The sequence below is a fragment of the Astatotilapia calliptera genome, chromosome 13 (assembly GCF_964374335.1).
Source record: "Astatotilapia calliptera chromosome 13, fAstCal68.1, whole genome shotgun sequence".
Taxonomy (NCBI): domain Eukaryota; kingdom Metazoa; phylum Chordata; class Actinopteri; order Cichliformes; family Cichlidae; genus Astatotilapia; species Astatotilapia calliptera.
In genome coordinates this window covers 30,540,207-30,560,352 of record NC_137434.1, presented here as the reverse complement: position 1 = coordinate 30,560,352, position 20,146 = coordinate 30,540,207, and positions in this window count along the sequence as shown.

Genomic DNA, 20,146 nt, shown 5'->3' with positions numbered 1-20,146 from the left:
AGACTTCTTTCTGCTGCTCCCCTTCAGGGGTTGCCACCACGGATCATACGCCTCCATCTCATCCTATCCCAGCATCCTCCACTGTCTCACAACCATCTGCATGTCCTCCTTCATGACATCCATGAATATTCTATGTGGTTTTCCTCTCTTCCTTCTGCCTGGCAGTTCTATATTCAACACCCAGCATCCACTGTCCCTCCTGTGCACATATCCAAACCATTTTATCTTTGCCTCTCTAACTTGCCTGTCTCCAAACAGCCCGAGCTGACCTGTCCCTCTGATGTACCCATTTCTAATCCCGTACATCCTTGTCATTCTTGCTGAAACTTGTAACCTTTTTAGCTCTGCCACCACCAGTCTGGCCTCCCATCTTTTTGTCAGTGCCAAACCATACATCACATACATCACAGGATGTCTCGCTATCATCTGGTAAAGCTTACCGTTCTACTGCAGGGGTATGGCAACACGTCGGTTCTCGCTGTATAGTTTTGGTGTTTTTGTGTCAAAAATCTGACTTGACATTTGTCTCCACTTATCCAGTGCTGGCTGCACAGTGCTTCATCTCTCTTATGCATGGTCTGTTACATGTTTTCTACCTCACTTCTACATTCTTTTTTTCTCTAAAGCATACCTCCACCTCTCCAGGCTCTCATCCACCTGCTCTCTGTCACTACCGATCACGATGTCATATGTTAAGATCATAGGCACAAAGTCTCCTGCCTGACCTCATCTGTCATCCTTTCCTCAACCACTACAAACAAGAAGGGGCTCAGAGCAGATCCCTGTCGTAATCCTACCTCCATTTTTAAACCCATCTATCACTCCCCCCACACACCTTACCTCATGCATGTCCTGTATATGGCTCTTCCATACACCTTTCTCCCACTCCTGACTTGTTCGTGCAGTATCACAGTGTTTCTCTCAGCATCCTATTATACATTTTCAACTCCTTCCGACCGCCGTACTTTTCCATCTTCTCCCTTTAATTTTTTTTTTCAGTAGTACTCTTCTTCAGCCAAACTGATGCTCAATGATCATCACCTTTCTTCCTAAACTAGCTTCAGCAGCTCGTTCTCACATCTTCATGGTGTGGCTGATCAGCTTTATTCCTCTGTAGTTACCACAGCTCAGCACATCACCTTGTTCTTGAAAACAGGTCAGTTCCTCAGACATCCTCTCACTCCAAACCTGTGTTAAAACAATCTGGTAAAAGTCCACTGCTCCATCAGATTCGGTCCATACCCTTACAACTCCATCAATACCTGGATTTTTCCACTCTTCGTATTCTTCGTAGCTACCCTCACTTCCTCCCTGCTAATCTTCCGCACCTCCTGATTCCCTAACTTTCCTACCATCCGTAGTCCCTTCTCTCTTTCTTGTTTTCTTCATTCAATTCCTCAAACTATACCTCTGTCTCATCAACACATACTCTTCACTTCATCAAAACATTTTCACAATAATCAGCCTAACCTGCTGCACGTCCTTTCCAACTTGAACTCTCTATCTCTCTTAACGAAGTGATTTTCTTGTTCCTTATTGTCCACCCTCACATTCGATTCATTACAAGCATTTTCCTTTGCCTCCTCGCTCTTTGTGGTTTGCCTAGGCTTGTGCCTCCTCCTCATGGATGGGTTAACGACACAGATTAAAAATAAAATAAAGATGTGCATTGAATTTAAAAACAGCAGAACACACGGAGTATCTATGTGTGTGATGTTAATTATTTGATTTAACTTTTGGAGCCTGAAACCATAATTAATGTAATAATATTAGATTATAATACTTCTTGCACACATTGTTTACCTGAGTGTACTACAATGATTTTGGTGACAGTTTGAATCTATTCAGTACATTGTTCAGAGTTCATGTACATTCATTGGAGGATATGAACATCCTATGTTATGGGCTCATTACAACTAATATGAACATTAGTTGTAATGAGCCCATAACATAGCTCCCATTAATTCTCGGTTCTTTGGAAGATTTATTTTATGACTTTGTGTCAAAAAAATAACTGGGGAGGACAACGAGCCTCCTCTCCAGTCAGTCTGTCGTCCTGTGGATGAATTCCAACTCCACTTAGACGACTGTTGGCTCCTGCTGCCCTCGTTCCTCTCTGTAACTTCAGGGAACTCTGTGGAACCACCTGCTGCTGCTTCTGGTTAGAAAACTGTTTCAGAGCCAGCTGGAATTCAAGCTGGTGGAGTTGGAGTATGGCCGATTAGCTCTTCTCTTTAGGGATGTAGCTGGATAACAATATGGGAACGTGCTGATGGGGAAAACTCAGAATGGGAAGGGCTGGGACAAGGAGACTAGCTGCATCCAAAATGAATTAAAATGAAATTCAGTTCAGTTTTCACCAAATAAAAACTGTTGGCACTTTACATTGTAAGATACAGACCCTACAACAATACAGAGAACAACCCAACAGTCATATGACCCCCTAAGAACAAGCACTTTGGAGACAGTGGGAAGGAAAAACTCCCTTTTAAGAGGATGAAACCTCTGGCAGAACCAGTCTCAGGGAGGCGTGGCCATCTGCTACAACCAATGGGGGTGAGGGGAGTAAGACGGGGACAAAGACACGCTGTGGAAGAGAGCCAGTGCTTAATAATAACTCATGACTGAATGCAGAGTTGTGCATAAACACTGTATATATTTATCATATGTGCAGTATTTTTATGTTTAAATTAATTGTTAGTATTTTTTGAGTACCAATAATAGACCTGGGCAGCCTGCCCAAGAAAAATCTATGTGCGGTGAACCCTGAATGACTTTATTGTTGTAGAGCCTGTTTATTTATGTTACTGGTGTCGCGGCGGTGCTCAATGATAATACGCTGACTTTGTGTTTGCACTCATTTTAGGATAAATGTAACAGATTCAGGCAGCACAGTGGCACGGTGGTTAGCACCGTTGCCGCACAGCAAGAAGGTCCTGAGTTCAATTCCACCATCAGGCCGGGGTCTTTCTGTGTGGAGTTTGCATGTTCTCCCCGTGTTTGCGTGGGTTCCCTCCGGGTACTCCGGCTTCCTCCCACCGTCCAAAGACATGCAGCTTGTGGGGATAGGTTAATTGGATAATCCAAATTGTCACTAGGTGTGAATGAATGTGAGTGCGAATGGTTGTCTGTCCCTGTGTGTTGGCCCTGCGACAGACTGGCGACCTGTCCAGGGTGTACCCCGCCTTTCGCCCTATGACAGCTGGGATAGGCTCCTGCGACCCTGAAAAGGATAAGCGGAAGCGAATGGATGGATGGATGTAACAGATTCAAAGCATCTCTGACTGAGACTTACCCTTTGTTAGCCTTGTGTAATGACTTTACTTCATGACTTTCAGTGTCATAGCAGAATCTAATTTACAGGAAGGCTGGCTGTGTTATACTCTATATGATTTAGCAAATCTGGGGGTCAGGCCTTTGACCTGCATTTACAAAGATGCCCATAATGAATAACTATAGAAGCTGTAAAAAACTTCACTGCACAGTCAAAACACTGACCTCATGAAACATTCATGCCGCACAGATTCAGTTTCTCTCTTAGATTTATTTTTATTTCAGCGCTATCATCGTGCAGAAAATGAGAAAGTTTGTTTTCATGATTTATGATGATGAAAGCCATATAGGAAAGTGAAGTCAACTGAAATTTGAAGGTTAAAGGTTGGACTCCTTATATTGGCATTTGCTAGCTAAAAATGGCATCACTTATGTAATAGTTCTGGACTTGGGATAACATCATTTGTTCCTGCTTTTTGTGTGCTTCCGGCAAACATCTCCATAAACACATTTTGAGGATGGCTTTCAAAACACTTTTTTTCCAGGGGGTAAAAGGCATTAATTAAAAAGTTTCTCCTGGTTTTGGTCTATTGGAGGTGAAAACTGTACTGCTCATTATCTCAACTACTCTTGAACCCAGCTGGAACCTTGTAATTACAATACTATGCTCCCTCATCATTTCCTTTATTTGCTGCTGTCAGGGAGCCAGAACGGTATAAACACTAAGCAAGTAATTGAGACAAACATGAATGAGCGCACCAGCCCAGAAAAGGTTTGAACAAAAATCATATGCATGCATACATGTGATTCAGAGATAAGGCAAGACCCAGAAAGAGAATGAAACCTCCTTTCATCCCCACCAGACATGTTGTATCAGATACAGACTTATTATATGGCTCTCTTTCTGTTCCCCAGTGTACCGAGCACGGGGCCGGTGCTGCTCAGAGATGTGATGCTCCACCTCGGTGCCTCACAGATCCATAACAAAGCCTCGGTGAAATAAAAACCCAGCATTAGGATTTTTTTTTTTCTCTCCAGTTTTTGCTCAACAAATTACCAAAGATATTCAGAGCCTACCTGGACCACTAATGGCTGCAAATGAGTGTTTTTATTACAGACATTCAGAAATCATAAAAGGAAGATGGATTTGGCTCTCGAGTCACATCGCAGCCCCTCCAACATCATCATGTATCTGCCTGATGGGTCTCAGTCCTGAGGCTGAGAACCTGCTCAGGATCTTCCCTCTGTCTTTGACTCTTAGTAGCTCTCTAAGCAAAAGGCGTTTATCAAAGTGTCATGGCGGTCTCCAGAGGCACATTTCAAAAGCCTCCCCCTTTCTTATTCCTTTTTCTCTGTCTGCATTCAGAATTCATTTGTTAATGTAAATTTTAAGGTGGATTTGGACTGAATACATGCAGAACAAATGAGGTCCTGTCATCTGGCTAATATGAGTCAGGCTGTGTGGTGGTGCCGTATGTAAATGACAATGTCTCTACATCAATTTTATTAAGAATATTACCTCTTGTGTAATCTCACCGGGTGAATAATGATTCAATTCAGGCACAGTTCTGTTCTGTATTCAATATAAAAGAATAAGAACATATTTAAAACTTCTCCACAGCTTAAAACTGTGTGGAAGGTTTTACATGTCATCAATCAGAGCGACATGCCTTCACTGTGAGAAAAGTCAAAATAGGTTTAGTCTCAATTTAATGTTTTATCACATGACAGGTTTAACACAAAAGGATGTTTGGCATCTAAATAACCCCGCCTGTAACTGTCCCCGAAAGTTGGGTGATTGTACGATTGCATCGTTCTTGTTTGTTTTATTTATTTTGCTCATTTATGAGACTCTCATTAAGGAATCACTGTTGTATGTAATTAAGGTGGAGTTATCTTCATGTACGATGAATGAGTGCGATTCAGCTGAAACCTGGCATTGTGCTGTTCCCATATCTGAGTAATCTCAGAGTGATCCCAGATTTAAGGCTAGGTAAGTTAAGCATGTGTGGCTTGTTTAAAAAGGGTATGTTTTAGTTTCCGCTGTGCTTATGCAGAGATAACATGCTCGCTCTACTCTTTGTTCATCTTTCCGTGTGTTTATCCTGTTTTCAATCCGGATGCGCTGCTTTTTGTGCCATTCTGCACTTCTTTCACTCTTGGCTATATCCTGGGATGACATCTGTCTGTCACGTCTTCCTTCATTCTGTCAAGCCATCATCACTTGACCTCCCACTTTGTCATTTGCCTCGTGGACCGAGTCGTGAGGCTGCCTTGACCCCCATCGATTGTTCCGTCCTGTGAATCTGATGTTTTCCTGTGTTCAAGATGACCACATGACCACAGATGGCACACATGTGAGGCACGTGCCTAGGAAAATGATGACATTTAATGTTTCTAAGCTATGCTGGACTGGTGATGATGAAACCTAGCCACAGACTGCTGGTGGATCTATGTACTAACTACTCTTACTATTATAATAATACATTTAATGATCTTCCAGCTTTTGAAGTGGCGATGATTCTGATATTATACTTATAGTTGGTCAGACTCAAGTCTTTGTTGGAACAAAAGCCAAAGTTTCCCATTGTTACTTTAAAAGAACAAAAAACTTGGAGAAATTCTTTAGGACAGATTGTACCAGAAAGCTGTGATTTCTCCCCCCCCCCCATTTGATTTATGGCTGAGGCTCTTGCATGGAAGCTTGGTGAAACCTCTGCCTTGAGGACCCTTGAATTAACTATCCTCCTAACCCGTCCGTAACAATCTGTGCCCTAAAGCAGTTGTTCAAAGGAGATTGCTGGAGGGTAGACAGCCTTTGCACACAAGCTTTGAGGGGAGCAGCTAAGTCCCCCTCACTGCTTCTAGGCGTGAATAATATTGTGAGTAAAATTTGGTTTAATGTTCAATAAGGTGGACTCTTATTAATACTAGAGGAACAACAGAATTGCAACTGGGGCAGAAAATAATAAACATGTAAGCATAAAGTTTCATAGAGGGCGGATGACATATTTGATGACATTTGAAAGTTTTTTTTCTTTCAGACAGTCGTACGTTAATATAACCAGACTTGGCTAGACTTCTGACTGACTTTCTATAATAAACCCAAAACCACACAGAATTTGAAATCAACAACTTACTTATTTGAATTCCAGTCATTGTCCAATATTAAGGAATTGCATTCAAAATCATGTCCCTTATTCATGTAGGGCTATCCTGCACTTGAAACAAAACTTATAATGTCATTGGATCGCTTTAACCGATTAGAAAAGGGGGAGTTGTGTTGACCACAACTGCCACACGGATAATCTACCTAACAACATTCACCCCTAAGGGTCGTTGGAAACTCTGTGGGTTAAATCTGAGTGAAGGATGTTGGGCGCTGCCCCCGTGGAGTCGCATTCAGTAGTCTCTCACATTCAAAGTTGTGATTGATATTGCTGAAGCACAGTCTGACTTGTACTCACCGGAGGGGTTGAAAGGCTACAGTGCAAAAGGATGTAATTCAACTTGAGTTTCAGTCCCCACGGATGTTCCCATCCTTTGTGCTTTCAGAGGGAGATAAGAGGAAGCAGGGCAAAGATGAGGGGCAAAATGAATGGACTGAAGGGATGTGACTTGACTCCAGTTTATTGAATTCACGCTTAACGTTGTTCGGCGAGGAAGAGCAGAACTGACGTTTGACCGCTAGGCCTTGTATCACACACCAGACAGGAGAAGAAAGTTGTCGACCCAAGATGGGCTCGGTTATTGATTTTTCTGAGGAGGTTATTTCAGCACTGCAACCGAGATTTCCTGTCGACTGAGAGGCTGAGATATGAAGCCATTTTTTGGCGTGTTGGTCAAAATCTGGATGAAGTATACTGACCTTGTGGACATTAGCTTCCGTTTGCTTTCTGCTCTTACGAGAGGAGAACCTCTCTTTAGCTTACATGGTAGATTCAAGATTCAAAATCTTCTTTTTGTCACGTGCATAGTTATACAAGTCATGCAGTGAAATGTGTCCTGTTACGCTCCACGACTGGGCAAAAAGAGAGAGAAAACATTATATACAGTACGTAAGTAAATATATACAAAGTGGACATTATGTGCAGTAAGTGAGTGAATTATATACATTAAGTAAATAAAATAAAACAATCTGGAAATTTACAGTTACAAAATTTGGTGATGTACATTGTGTGAGTGGGGAGTTAAAGTGACTTGAACTGCAGTGAAGCCAGAAGGATCAGGCATAATATGAGAATTTGATAACAATGAGTCCTATCTCAGTCACTCATGGTTGATGGGGGGGCGAGAGTGCACACCCCTGTGGCACTCCCGTGTCGATGATGATGCTGTCGGGAAATTCACCTACCCACCCTCACGCCTGAGTTCTGTCAGTGAGGAAGTCCAACACCCATGCACACAGACAGCTGTTGAGTCTCAGATCCCTCAGCTTCAGTCTGCCGGGCACTATTGTGTTAAACGCTGAACTGTAATCAACAAACAGCATTCTCACATAGTTACCCTGTTTCTTGTCCACGTGGTTGAGGGTGTTGTGCAGGACGTGGGCGATGGCATCCTCTGTGGATCTGTTGGGTTGGTAGGTGAACTGGAGCGGATCTGTGGTGTCTGGGATGGAAGAAGAGATGATGTTTTTCAGCAAGGGACTCGTTGAAAATGGAAGTGAGCACACCTGCTAGCTGGTTAGCACAGCAACGCAGCAGATGGCTGGCGGTGCCGCCTGGTCCTGCCGCTTTCCTTGTGCTCAGTCTCCTCAGTGCCGCTTGGACGTCGTGCTCTGCGATGCTGTTCACCAGTACCTCTCTGATGATGTCACCGTCCTCAGTTGCCAGGCGGTTGTTAGCATTAACCGCCTGGCTAATCTTAAAGCGGGCGTAGTACATGTTCAACTCATTGGTGAAAGCAGATTCTGCGTTGATCGTTGCAGTGTCTCTGGCTTTATGATCCATGATTGTCCGTAGTCAGTGTCACATGCTCTGTGTGTCGCCCTGGCGGAAGCGAGACTCCACACGCTCCCGATGCTGGCGTTTGGCATGGTAGAAGATAATGATGGGGGCTCATGGTTGCGTTTTGAGTTGCCTTTCTAACTAACATTTTTTGTGCACATCTACTGAAGCCAAATCCATTAAGGCAAATTTAGATCTTATCTGTGAAAATCTAACTAGTGCTTCTGAGATACACCCAATATCACAAACATACAAAACTTCCATGGGTCATTGTTCCCCCCTTCTTTTTAAAAATACTTTAATATTTATTTCTTGACTCGGTCACAATTAACCGATTTTGCCATGTTACCATTTCTAAGTGGTTAGCCTTAACCGTTTCCATCTCGTGTTTCCTTACTGAGTCTGATGCATTGGCCCTCAACATCATTCAGGCTCTGTAGAAAAGTCTCTTCTCTCGCACTTAGGCATGCTCTATCTTCACTGTTGTAGTCTGCAGCTACCAGTGCTAGACCTTGTTTTATGAGCTAACAAGGGTTGCAAAGGATAACTAAGGACTATTAGTAGCAACTGCAGTCCACAACGGTGGAGCCTCCTTCTGAATGTTCTTATGGTGGTCATTGTGACATCACACATTCATTTGTAGAGTCAGAACTTTACTGTCACTGTTTTGTTTGTTTTGACCATACACTATCAGCTAAGTATAGCAAGGCTGCTTAGCAGAGTGTGGGAATGTAAAATGCTTTTTAGATGGTCTGTATGAATGGCAACGTCACAGCTACATGATGTGTACGTTATGTTGATGATGATGTTATTTGTAAACACATTTTGCTAAACAACGAGTGCAGCGACACTCTGGGGCCACTTTTGGTCCCATATCTGTAAAAGTGTTCATCAAACAGTGATGCTAATAGTGACCAGTACACTCACTGATTACCTTATCTTTTACAGTGATTACGTACAGTGAAACAGGAAAAGAACAATATGATAAATTAGCATGCCTGTGTTTTTGTGTTGGACAGGCATGGTAAATGAAAAATGGAATGTAGTTAATCTCATCTCATTAAACAACATTGTATTCACAACAGAACACAGAAAACATCTCAAGTTTTCAAACTGAGCAATTGTAACATTTTAAGAAAAATTCTGAATTAGTTGGCGGCAGCAAAGTTGGGAGGGGACCAACAAAAGGCTGGAAAAGTAACAGTACTAAAAAGAAACAGCTGGAGGAACATTTTTGCAGGTAATTACATGTAGGTTAATTAGCAATAGGTCAGCAACATTATTAGCTATAAAAAAAATTAAACAATATTTTAATAGGCAGTTTCTCAGAAGTAAAACCATACCATGTGATGATGTTCCTCAACATAAAATTGCAAAGACTTTGAATATCTCATCATCTTTGGTACGTAATATCATCAAAAGAATCTGGGACAATTAAAAATATCAGTACTGAATGACCTTTGGGCACTCAAGCCCTGTCATGAAATCAATGCATGGCTTATAGCAGACTTCCAGAAATCCCTGCCTGCAAACACAGTTCTCTGTGCCGTCCACAAATACAGGATAAAGCTCTGTGACCTGTGTCTGCTTGACCCTCTGCCAACTTCTTTGAGATGTGTCGCTGTCGCCAAATTCCTGACGTAATTTTATTTTTCTTAAAATTGTACATTTTCTGTTGCAACACGTTCATATTTTTTATGTTACGTTGTGAATAAGATATGAGTTTACAGAATGACTGAGTCTCAGTTTACAGTTTCATTTCATATAATGTAATCTCAAAATCAAATCACTTTTATTGTCACATCACATGTGCAGGTACATTGGTACAGTACATGCGAGTGAAATTCTTGTGTGCGAGCTTCACAAGCAACAGAGGTGTGCAAAATTACAATAACATAAAACAAGCAAAATATAAGAAATCTGAGAGCAATGAATATATGTACAATATAAGAGTCATATTTTACAAATTAAAATAAAATATACAGAGGTTTGTAGTTGGATATTGTGCAAAGCAAGTGGCATTTATATACAGTATGTAGTGCATAATGTTGAAGTTCCAGTAGTGAAGCTGAGGTGTCTATGAAGTGTTCAGCAGTCTGATGGCCTGATGGAAGAAGCTGTCTCTCAGTCTGCTGGTTCGGGACCGGATGCTGCAGAACCTCCTTCCTGATGGAAGTAGTCTGAACAGTTTATGGCTGGGGTGACTGGAGTCCTTGATGATCGTGGCTCAAGAGTTGGGAGGTCGCCTTGTAATCGGAAGGTTGCCGGTTCGAGCCCCGGCTTGGACAGTCTCGGTCGTTGTGTCCTTGGGCAAGACACTTCACCCGTTGCCTACTGGTGGTGGTCAGAGGGCCCGGTGGCGCCAGTGTCCGGCAGCCTCGCCTCTGTCAGTGCACCCCAGGGTGGCTGTGGCTACAATGTAGCTGCCATCACCAGTGTGTGAATGTGTGTGTGGATGGGTGGATGACTGGATATGTAAAGCGCTTTGGGGTCCTTAGGTACTAGTAAAGTGCTATATAAATACAGGCCATTTACCATCCTTCCTGCTTTCCTCAGGCACCGCTTCCTGTAGATGTCTTGGAGGGAGGGAAGCTCACCTCCAATTATCCGTTCAGAGCACCGCACTACTTGCTGGAGAGCTTTGCGGTTGTAGGCGGTGCTGTTGCCATACCAGGTGGTGATGCATCCAGTGAGGATGCTCTCAATGGCACAGCGATAGAAGGTCCTGAGGATGCGGGGGCTCATGCCAAATCTTTTCAGTCTCCTGAGAAAGAAGAACTGTTTTGTTCATGTGTACTGACCACGTAAGATCCTCAGCCAGATGTACACCAAGGAACCGGAAGCTGCTCACTCTCTCCACAGCAGCACCGTTGATGGTGATGGGGGTGTGTACTTCTCTGCACCTCCGGAAGTCCACTATCAGCTCCTTTGTCTTTGCGACGTTGAGGGTGAGATGGTTGTCTGGACACCAGTGGGTCAGGGCGCTGACGCCATCTAATCTCTGTACTATTTTTAGATCTCCCTTGTTAAAGCACATTCTGTGCTCCTACTTGGGTTGATAATTACAACATAGCCCTGAAATAACTTCATTCTCGAGAAAGAAAATGGTCTGTATCTCACAGCAGTAGTTTTCCTTGCAGTGCACAACAAAGCCAAATGATTAATTAGTGGTAAGGTGATTAATTAGACGTTAGATCAAGTAAACAGCAGGGAATGCAGTGTGAGTGCTTACCCACAGCTCCTTTAAATGTAGGACATTCTTCTTTCCATTATGTACAATGTATGTAAGCACACCAGTCTTGTTCTTATCCACTGATGTCATGATGCATAATTCATGCTTTATGCTCTTGCGACTGTGCATGTAGCTGCGTGTACACATATTTGGTTCGTATGAAGACATCTAACTGACTGTGAGTGAGTGACATATATCTGTGCACTACTGATGAGCACTACTTAAGAGACTCTGTAGATACTAATTCAGCCGTTCCTTTTATATGTGTAGATTAATAGGTTGCTGGGTTAGTTAAGATAGCTGAGGTTTACATACAGTATGATTGACTTATCACAGAGCACAAAAAAAAACACCTCTTCTGGGCCACAAAGCAACAAATTACACCCACTGACTCAGAGGCAGGACTACAAAGAGGTGGGGAAAAAGCAGTAATTACTCAGAGGGGTAAAATAGTGCTGATTTTTTGCCTTTAAGCCTCGTCAAATTACTCATAAGGAAGTCTCTGTTCTTATATGACATTAACCCATTCTGTTTCCAAATACATAATGTTGGTGTTAGCACCAATTTGAATGTAGCGTGCTTCATACTTAATTCAATACTTTATTTGTTGCAGGAAGCACTGTGGGCATAGACTGTGGTCCAGTACAATAAACTGTTGGTGAAGTAAAACTTCTTCAACAAAAATGACAAAGTTAGAGACGGCTGCTCATCCTGACAGGAGGAACACAGGAAAAATTTAGACACTCAAAAAGTGTCTTGGGGGTTTGGGGGATTACACAATGGAAAAAGCAACATTATTTAATTCTTTTTTTAAAGAACGTCATAATCCAACATGGCATTTACACAATCCTCTTTCCAAGACTTTTAAACAGTTTTGAGTTGTTTAAAGTCACTTGTATTCTTTTCTGCAGTAAGCGGTGACAATCTGCAGCGAAGTTGTTGAAGAGAGAGCAGAAACGCAGACACGTGAAGATGGAGCTTGATCTTAATAAAAGGTGAGCCGTTTATTAAAGGCTGAATGAAAACCAGCCAAGAATACTGTGATGGACCGAGCAGTAAAGGAAAGTCCAACACAGGTTAAACTCCAATTTTACATTTTTTAATTCAACCCAAAAAGCAAATTTGGTTAAATTATACAGAAAATCAAAATCTTGGGCTCATAAAAGGGGTCAAAGTAAAGGAACTCAAAAGCTGGCAACAAACAAACTGACCTAAATGAGACACAGGGGAAACTTAAATAGTGGCCGATCCACCCACAAAAGCACAAAAAGGGATAAAACACACACAAACTTAACTGAAAGTAACATAATAAAATTTCACTCCGTGATCCAGAGCTGTGGTATGACCCAATTTGAAGGTCCAAATAGGCGTGCTCCGCCCCTTTTCCACCTCCAGTGTAAACTAAAATGTGCGCACTTATTTTATTATGTGATTGTATAAGTCAATAAGTTCTAAACCAAAACCAATTCTGTATTACTCTGTAAATTAAATTCCGTATTTAAAGAAAGAAAAGTGTAGTGTTATGTGTAAGTCATACATTATGACAATAAAGTTGAATTCTATTCTATTCTATTCTAAGTCTATTGTAGCTCTGTGATGTTTGGTAGATATTACCCAATATGTGTGCCTATAATTGCAGCCATCACGCATACAAAACAAGAGGCAAAAGGTGATGAAGGCGTATGCTAACCAAACCTAACAACCTGGAACATGGAGGGAGATGAGCTGACGTTCCAGCAAGGGACAACGGGGAACTGACATAACACATATACACATGAGGTGATTAGGAAATGTGGAGATGCATGGGAACACAGGAGGGACAAATCAAGACAAGACAGGGGAAGCAAAACTGAACAGAATGCACATGAGACGAGAGACTGACAAAATAAAACAGGAAGTACACGACGAGACATGATTGGGGAAACGGGCAAATAAGCATGGAGACGAGACTTCACAGGGAGACCGAAATTACTAACACAGGAAATTAGACACAAGAGAACGGGCAACACAGGGAGGACTGATGAGAGAAACTTAAAGGCTACATAACAAATTTAGGCTACGTTCACACTGCAGGCGAAAGCGCATCAAATCTGACTTTTTTGACCCTATGCAACCATCTATACAATCATGGTGTGACAGTGTGAACGGCACAAATCCGATATTTTCAAATACGATCTGGGTCACTTTTGTATGTGGTACTGAATCCGATACATATCCGATGTTTTAGAAAGCGACTACTGTTTGATGGTCATGTTGCATTAAATCCGTCTTTTACGTCACTGACACAAGACGGACGCCAATTATCAGCGCCGGAGAAGACATCATGAACGCTTCCTGGCTATCCAGTGTAGATGTCAGTGAAACTCTTGGGAAGACAACGTTGGAGAAACGTGAACATTTTATCTGCAACTATCCTTTGAAGCAGCGCTCCTCTAAAACAGCAATAAGGATCATTATTAGGCCAAATGTAAATAACAAAATAACTTTATAACTTAAAGCAAAATTGGGAAACAAGTCTTTATATTAAGGCCATCAGTCAAACAATACTGTTTGCTCTGGGTCTAAACAGAGCGCGTTGTGTGTGACGTCCTCTTTTGCGCATGCGGCCGCTTTGAGCGTTCACACTAGAGCACGTTTGCTGTCGCATTTTATTTGTAGTGTGAACAAGCAGACAAAACAATCGGATTTGATCAAAAAATCTGAATTTATCATTAAGACCTGCAGTGTGAACGTAGCCTAGGACCTGAGGATGCAAACACCAGAGTGAGTACAAAGGATGAAACAATGAATAACTGGAACCTAACTAACTTCATGGCCCCTACTCAAAACTCGAAACACCGGGTCAAAACCCAGAACCATGACATAAACAGCCGGTAGAGGTTCAAAATCAGCCGTTATTTCCTTTCTCGATTCAGGACACCACATCAAATAAAAAACGTTGTAGTCTGGCCTGCTCTAAAGCTCACTATGTGTTCTGGCAAGAATTGAGGATGAATGAAAAAGGAGCTCGAGCTAAGACTTGGTGGGGGAAACAAACAAACAAAGCCTGGGAGTAAATTCAAATTAAATGATATTAAGTATAAAATATTTGATATTAAACAGCCAAACCTACTATTTTCCCCAAAGAGAAGATGATGATGTTCCCTTTTTCTCATCCTGTTGTTGTCACAAGGGCCAATTCTATGAATAATATTTACTTTAAAAGAATTCCTTCTGCACTGATGGATGTAATCCATCACTTTAAGGGAGGAGACTGAGGAGACGGGCAATTCTTCCTTGTGTATGGTTAAATTTATAATCCCTGCGGCTGCAGTAAAGTTGAAGCACTCTGTGTCAAGAAAGGTTCTTCATAGCAGAAAAACAGCGCAGAGTAGTGGACTGATAATAAACAGTAAATATAAAACTATAAATATATAAAAGTTTTAAGCAATCAAGTTTGAAATCACAGCTGAGTGAAAATACACACCTTTCACTGTGTTAGACACACAGGTTAATGTTGCTAAGCTTCATTTTATTAAAGCTATTCAATAAACTGTAAAAATCCAAAAAAGTTACAAAGTACCCACGTACACATTTTGAACAAAATTATGATTTCCTGCTAAAAGCACAAATGTAATTAGTAAATCAGTAAAAGTACGTGTACCCTTTCCCACTCATCGGTACCCAATCGAGAAAATGGTTTTAAGCTAGCCAAAAAAACTTTCACCAGACTGGCACCATCAAACTCCTGGGCCAAAGCTGCAAAGGCTGATGCCAGCGGCTGCAGTAGAGGTGAGAGCAAGACATGCACCAGTAAATTTTGTCTGCGACATTTTAAAACGAATCGGTTCTCAAACTTGTCAAAATCTGGGCGTGTGATCGAAAGGCGCACGCAGCAGCTCCGCTGAAGTTTAACGTTTGGCCTCTTTGATATGAGAAACACGACTAGTCAAGATTACCTTTATTTTTTGATCACATGAAGTTACTGTACATGAAAGATTGCTGACAAAGCTGCACTTAAAGGAAATGCTTATATTGAACAAAAACAAACTTTGTGGCTTTTATTGGATAAATGCTGAGATTTTTTTTAATATAATGAAAAAAATCAATGTAATTGTAATATTTGCATCAATAAGTCATTTAGTTTCACACCTTGTTTCCTTTATGATTATAAAATTATTTACATCATTTATTTTCTGTTATTATGTTGTAGGTGTTTCATTCTAAGTGCACCCGAGCCGTTAAACACACCCGCCTTTGCCACCCTGCACATTTGTATTGAGGACGTTGTGCTCGTTCCTTGAACTCTGGGGCGAGAGGCCTAATTTCCAGTGATTTTAACCTTTAGGCCTCCCTGCTTCCTTACAACTCGCACCAATCAGTGGATGTAACCTAATTTTCTCTCCTTTGATATATTATAACAGTACACCAATTAAGTCAAAGTTGTTTATTAGAGGCCACTGAACTCACTCTTTGATGAAAAATGTACTCGGCATAAATAATTTCAGCTCTTGCTGAGTAGTCACAATGGTTTCATTGACTTTGTACTTCCCTCGAAGCCTCATCCTCGTCCTGCTTCTGTTGGATCTTTTACAAACCCAGTTTTATTCTTACAAGGTGTCAGAGAGAGTGGGGAAAGCAATTTCTTAACTTTTTTTTCTAAGGTGCCCTTTTGCTAAGTGTTTTTTAACTGTGATTTAGCTGAAGGGGTTCATAGGTTTGAAAAGTCATCTCAACATTAACAGCCATTTTTATGGCGGCAACGGCCTGAATTTACAGTCCAAAGTGGAATACAGCGAACATTAAGCTGGATATATGAGAAAGCTTTACACCTTTTCATTAGATTCAGTGTTCTGGCCAAAATAGACTTTATATATATATTTAATCCAGGCAGTTTTAGAATTTATATACAAACACAGGCAAAGCAGCAGGAAGATGGCACACTTTTTAAGATGTCGAGAACATGACTGTTTGTTTTGACTCATTGCTTTAAACCCCCATTTTTTTAAAACAGTGAAGCAGCAGTGGTATTTGTCGCTTTGAGAAAAGGAGTCTGCAGGCAAGCAACGCAGCTACGAAGCATTCAGAGTATTTGCGATCTGACTTCTCTGATTCAGTGATGTGTGGCAGCGCCTGTAAACCTCTAACGAATGTCTCTGTTTCATTAAGCTACACTAGTAAATGCTACTGTTTCCATGTTAACACCCTTTAGTGCAACACACAGTTGCTTTGCAGTAGTGATTAACTGAATAAGCAGCTACAGCTGAGAGGCTGCACGTGCTCCACGTGCTGCATTTCTTTAGTGCTGCTGACGGTCAAAGCCAGAGACGGGGCAGTGGTCTGACGCAGGATATTTACTGTCTGTGTTTGTGTGTTGCACTTAAAAGACATAAATCTTACTTTGATTTTCCACATATGTCCCGTGCTTTAGCGTCTCGGTTCCTTTAGTAATGGTGGTCATTTGTGGTAATTGTCAGTTGACTGATCTTCCAGAGATAAAAGTTCCAGTTCAAGATCATTATTTTAAATAGCCAGAGCTAGTTGATAAAAAAAAGTTTTGTAAATGGGTCAGAAGTCATTCATTTCACTCATTTCATGCATTTATTTCATGTATCCATTTCCTCCTGAGCTACGTAGTTACAAGTATGAGGAAGATTTCAAGAGAGAGACACCAGTTATTTTTTCCCTCTTTCAGAGCACTGACTCACAGCTGACCTCGCTTGCATTACGTACGGTAATGACTCATTTAGTCCACCTTAGCGGACTGATATTAGATGAACAGGTACAGTAAAATATGAAATCATAGAACTTTCCTCTATATTTACACCTTTGTAGCTTTAAGCTGTCTTTGTAATCATGCATTAATAAAACATCTGTTTCTTTTCTTCCACCTTTCCATTAGTATTAGCCTCCTTTGGATTGACTAAGAAAGTGAGTATTTACTGGGACAAATCTGGGAAAAGTGAGTGAACCTCTGTGCTTGTCTGACTTCTTGTCTTGTGTTCCAGTTAAGATGAGATTGGAGACTGGGTCATAAAGAGACTTAACCCTACAGTCTTTACTGGGAAAGTCAAGAGAAGGAAAGCTTAATGGGAACCATGCCTCAATCACAACGACATTTGAAACAAATATTTCTAATGTCCTGGATTTTTATGAAGCCACAAAAACCTTTCTAGGAAGTTCAGCACTGTTGCTACTTTAAAATGGAGATCAAACCAAACACTTAAAAAGCTCAGCAGAAGCTAGCTCACACAATACTATAAAATGTATGCGTCTCGATGGCCCTGACCCAACCGCGATGCTGTGGCGTGACCTGAAGAGAGCGGTTGCCCTAGTTTTCTTTTGTCTGTTTTCTTGCAGTCAGTTGTCTGTCATGGTGCCAAATATGCTTAGAGCAGGAGACCAGAGCTCAGGCTTACAGAGCGATTATTTATCTGCAGTAAAACAGTGCGTTTAAGGTGGAAATGCTTTATTTCTGTCTCCTAACCAGAAGTGAAGTTACAAACCATATTTGTTCATAAAATGAAAGCAGGTCTTAGAACTTCTCCACCATGAAGGCACAAAAATTAGTCCTTTTTTTGGGCCATAGTTGGTCTTTATTCAGCAACACCTCCTGCAGCCTCCTGTGCAGCAGTGACAAATACATGGTGGGCTGACATTTGGGAATTTTATTTGTTCAGCATTTATTTACACTTACACAGATGGCTTTAAGGAGTCTTCATATGTCTGTGGATTTAATAAAGTGCTAAAATAACTGCCATGAAATTTTTTTAAGTGCAGTGGAGGAGAAGAATGTGCAGGACTGGATGCCATTGTGCAGCATGTGGTGATCGGGTGGGTTGTCCCTGCTGCTTTAGTAGGCATCGGTATGAGAGTGACTGTGACATCCCTGCTGCAGAGGCCACCTGCCCCACGAAAACACCCCGAGGCCCAGAGAGGACACGTTGTCACAAGTCTGGATGATGTGAGGGATGGCACGAGTCCTGCAGCTCTGCGATTCCCAGTGTTTCCCCCCCAACGAACAGTCTCATACTCTGAAACCCTGAAGAGTAATGGATGAGACATTCGGTGTCATTATGTTCCACTTTTCAAGCAGATGAACAAAGAAGCAGCAGCGGCTGCCAACAGGAAAGCACTAAAAATAATTAGCTTTCACATTCTGTGCAATTCAGGATGAAATAAGCAGTTTCTTCCTCAGTAAATAAGATGGAAGGGGTGTAGCACTGCCTTCCTCTAATGAGTTTGCTGACTAATCAGATCATAGTTGTTTTGTTTTGTTTCAATCACGGCCTGAAACTGACAGTTGCACCACAATAACCTTCATTAAATATGTAACTTTTTATGGTTTTTAAAAACGAAATCCTCTGTCATGATAGCATTCATCTGAAGAGGAAGGTAAAAAACTCCAGTGAATTATCACTGAGAAAAATCCTGCCCTACAAGTACTTTAGTGAAAGAGTTGCTATGGTGACAGGAATACTTTCTCCTTCAGTTTGGCTTCTGAGCGGATAAACTTCACAAGGACACTCAATGACATGGTGTCATTGACGTGAAGCAGCGCTTACACTGAACATGATGAAGGTTTGGAGAACTGCTTCGTTTTTTTGGATCGATAAACACTTTTTAATGAGGTCAAAGTTTTAACAGTTCATAGAAATTACCTACATTTGAGTTTCATTTAAACGTCCTAAAAGAAAGGAACACTTTGCATGGCTCTGCCTTCAGTCTCGGTCCTGTCTAACTCATTATTCCAGCCCAAATTACAATTATTATTGAGATTATACACAATGGTTCAAATAATTATACAACATTATAAATCCACAATGAAACATAGAAACTCTTCTACTGAGAATAGAACCTTATGCAACTCACTGACTCACTGTGAGTCACCAGCCAAACTTATTTTACCAGAGCAGAACTTCTCGTTAGGATTTAACTAAAGTTTGTTGGTGTAATACGTTGGTCTGTGATTAACGGTGGGCGAAACAACGTCACGGATTGTGCATTGTGGGTGCAACTGATAATCGACAAATAAGCACATATATTATACTTATCGAAGGCCTAATTTATGGTAGGGATGATGGGAATACATCATTGCCTCTACTCTGAATACCTAAGACTCTTTCATTCTTTCTGCCATCTCTCCTCCAGTGTCCAGTCTTATAAAGAAGCTTTAGTTTTTTTCTAGCTTTGGACATTTATGAATCATTATTGTTAGAAATGAATAATACCCATAGGTTCTTGTACACATATCATAAGTGGAACCAATCTGCAGCTCAGCCTTCTCTCCTTATGCACCTCTGAACCCCTGCAGCTGTTTAATATTGCTTCGTTAGTGTCTCATCTTAAAGTCCACTTGCACCTCTGCGATGAACCAAAAGCACGTCTAAATAGCAAATGTCAGCTTCTATATCCAACTGACCTGATTTTCACTCCAAAGGTGATCACTGGGACTATAAGCAGGAAAACAAATAGCAGATTTCAGTAGAAAAGTCAAAAGTGTTGAAGCCAGTGGTGCATTGGGAGCATGCAACGCTGGCAGACAGTGCAGGGCTTATAAGGCAATCTTTGTCTCTCTAATCCAGACTAAGGCTTAACCCCAACACACTCTTTTTAAATGGCAGCTAAAACTAAACATTAAGCTAAAGGCACCAAATTTGGCCTAGATGTGCCCACGCTCATTTTGGTGACTCGATGGGTTAGGGTCTTGGTG